Below are 3695 nucleotides of genomic sequence, written 5' to 3' on the forward strand. Positions count from 1 at the left end.
AACTCCACATTCACATCAATATACATTAACTCCCTACTTCTTTAAGCACAATTACATCAAGAGTTACTACTATCATAGAATATTTTGCACAACAATACAACATTGTTTTCTTTTCTCTATCAATTCAAGAAGCTCTTACTTTTTCAATACAGTGTACCTTTCTCCTTATTTCATTAGTTCCACTCAAAACCCAAACCATCCACCACACACTTCAACTTTTACAAAGTTCATAACAAATTTAAGTGCTCACGAGAGGTACAAGGTTCAAATAGATGGTCAATTCGAACAAATAGGTAAGTCTTGTAATATGGTTGCCAAAGAAACAAGATTACAGGCTCAAAAGGGTTAAATACGATGCATAACAATTAGGTGGGTAAACGCATATAACTGGCTCAACAAAGAAATGCCTAAATCACTTCCAAGACTGAATACTACTACTATTTCGCTTTGCAAATACATGGGACAAGTTCTGGACATCAAATGCAATGCACAGAATAACACAAAACCTCACACACACATGGCACATAACTCACTCAAGATGATATTTTCAAGACACTCTAGTCAAAATAGTTAAGCAAAGTTAAGATCATACAATTTAAGGACATATACAAGAGTAAAGAACTGAGCCTAAGCGTCACAACTAAAGCACTCACTATTCTCAACGCATAAGAAAGTCAAGAGACATTGCTTCCAATTCAAATCATAGCACAAGGTTTCCTACTTCTAAAAAAAACTAACTACACCTAGTTCAAACAAAACCCTTGGAAAAGAACCGCAGCTCAAAGAAAAACCAATGGGGAATTAATACACTACCTAACAAAAGAAAATATTTTTGTCTTTTTCTTTCGACTTTAATCCCTCAAGAAACCTGTTTCATGATATCCATCGTCGGAAAAAATCAAAAATTTTAAAATTTTTGTGTTTTTCTTTTCAATTTTGTTTTCTATCTCTAACTACTACAACAAACAAAAAGAAAACTAAAACTAATATACATACATACAAATATCCCCCATCCCATACTTAAAGTTGTGGCATGTCCCTTTGACAAACAATTAAAATGCATAAGGTAAAGAAAACTTTCCTGAATATCTAGTCGGGGTCTAAGTCGAAGTCGGGCTCCATTCCTCACGCCCGAACTAATGGACACATCCATGCAGACAGTTTCTTCTTAGCCCTTTTGGGGTTCACCTCATACTTATCATTCTCGCTCAGTGCAGCCTTCTCTTTTGAACCCTTCACTTTCTACTCAACACTTACAATTGGTTTTTCTTTTTGCACCCCTTTTCTACATCCATCTTAAACGTCACAGTCTCCTCACCCACTCTAAGCATAACCTTTCTCTTGTGTATATCCAATATAGCTCTACCTGTTGCCAAGAATTATCTTCCTGGGTTGAGGTGGACCTCCTTGTTCTCCTCCATATTCACCAATATAAAATCTATAGGAAATAGGAACTTATCCACCTGAACTAACACATCTTCCACTATCCCCTCGGGTGTTATAATCGTTTGGTCTACCAGCTGAAAAGATATTGGCACCGGCCTTATCTCTCCAATCTTCTTCTCCAGTTACCTGTAAATAGATAGAGGCATTAAGTACTTGTCAAAATTTATAGTTTCGAATGAGCAAGGTATAGTAAAACAGTCTGGATCTACGCACTTTTGTGGGAGTTTATTTTGCAATATCGCACTGCAATGCTCTGTGAGCTTCACCACTGAGGTCTCCCTGATTTTCCTCTTCTTTGTAAGGATCTTCTTCAAGAATTTGACAGTAGCAGGCATTTGTGAGAGCACTTTTGTGAATGGTAAGTTTACATGAACCTGTTTTAGCATATCTAGAAATCTCTGAAATTGCTTCTACAGCTTTTTCTGTATGGCTTTTGGGGGAAAGGTAGCGCCGGCATATGCTTGCTCTCCTCATGTTCCTTCCTTCTCAATTTTTCTTCCTTCATCTTCTTCTTCTAAGTTTTCATCAGTCATTTCTTCTTCTTCTTATCAACATCATTCTTCAGCTGCTCCTCACTTTCGTTTTCAAGTATCACATCTTCTTGGATTGGGGTGGGATCTCTCAACACTTGCCCACTTCTCAAGGTTACAACATTCACTGTTTCTTTGGGATTCTTTTCAGTATCAGTGGGGAGAGTGCCTGGAAGCCTCTCAGATAATATTATTGCAATTTGTCCCGCTTGCTTCTCCAAATTCCGAATTGCTGCCCCTTGTATTTCAAATCTTTCATTAGTTTTCACAATGAAGGCCTTCATGAGATCTTCTAAACCAGGTTGATTGGGCTGTTGAGGCTCAAACTGCTGCCTCAGCTGATTCATAAAATCAGGAGCTCCTTGTCTCTGAAATCTGGGTTTGTTTTGTTGCCACGCATTCAGAGTACCCCAGGTGAACTCCATGAAAAATCGGGGTGCTTATGACCCATTGCATTAAAGTTGTAATTTCCCACCGCATTCACTTCCTCAGTTGTGGCTTGACACTCATGAGTATGGGGTCCTCTTCCACATATATCACAAGTTGCATGCGTCTCATTTTGTATTGTAGCCAAGGTTAGCTTCCTTATTTCTTTAGCCATAGCATCAAGGTGTACCTACAAAGATGTATTAGCATCAACCTAGTGAACACCAGTTGATCTTCTTCTTTCAGCACTCTCAGAGGTCAATTGATCTGTATCTTCAAATAACTCATCAAGAATTGTAATTATCTCCTCTGGATTCTTTTTCATCAACGGGCCTCCTGCTGCATTGCTCAATGTTCTACGCGAGGCCGGTGTCAATCCATCCCAAATGTCTTGGAGTTGCATCTAGAGTTCAATTCCGCTATGTTGACACTTTCGAATAAGCTCCTTAAACCTCTCCCATGCTTCAAAAATAATTTCTGTATCTTTCTGGCAGAAGTTATGAATTTCTCTTCTAAACTTTCCCGTTTTTGCTAAGGAGAAATATTTATCAAAGAATATTTTGGTCATCTCCTCCCATATTCTGATCGATCCCGTGGGCAAGCTTCAAAGCCACTGCTTTGCATCATCTTTGAATGTGAAGGGTAAAGCCCTTAAGTACACTGCATCTTGTCATATACCATTGCAATGAAAGGTATTCATAACCTCCTCGAAGTCCATTAGATGTGGTTTTAGATCTTCGTTCATCTTCCCTCTGAAGACACAACAATTCTGAAGCGCTTGAAGAAACCCTTGCTTCAACTCAAAGTTGCTTGCTGCAATTGGAGGTGGCCTCACACTTGATAATCCTTGGTTGTATACCAGTCTAGCATAATCACCCAGTGATCTCCCAGGCATGGGAGCTATATTTCCGAACTGGTCTGCAGCCAAGGGTTGATTCTGAGCAATTCTTCGACCCCTCTCTTATTCATAGATAATCAGTGCATCTCTAATAGCTGCTTCCTCAGCATCCCATGCGTGCAACTTTTCTTGTTGGGATGCCTCTCTTGCAGCCAAATCTACATTATCATCACCGTTTCCAGCAATAGTTTCTTTGGTTGAGGATTGCCCAACCTTTTCTAACGTCCCGGTGAGGTTTCTTTCCTTCCTCAGTTGTCGCAGTTATTTTTTATCTTTGGCTCGTATGGTAGCACTTCTTTCGCAGAAGCTCGAGTCATGCACCAACCTTAACCTTTAACCTACGTACAGTCAAAGAACACCAATTGTAAAAAGAGAATTAATATCTGAATTAGCAC

General features: G+C 39.2%; 1 non-coding gene across 1 annotated transcript; it reads left to right on the plus strand.

The window, feature by feature from the left end:
- Positions 1 to 2815: 2815 nt before the first annotated feature.
- LOC142177753 (small nucleolar RNA R71) lies at positions 2816 to 2922 on the plus strand. The gene has a single exon (XR_012706311.1). It is a non-coding gene; the product is annotated as a small nucleolar RNA R71 (small nucleolar RNA).
- Positions 2923 to 3695: the final 773 nt, after the last annotated feature.

Source organism: Nicotiana tabacum, chromosome 23 (genome assembly GCF_000715075.1).
Source record: "Nicotiana tabacum cultivar K326 chromosome 23, ASM71507v2, whole genome shotgun sequence".
Taxonomy (NCBI): Eukaryota; Viridiplantae; Streptophyta; class Magnoliopsida; order Solanales; family Solanaceae; genus Nicotiana; species Nicotiana tabacum.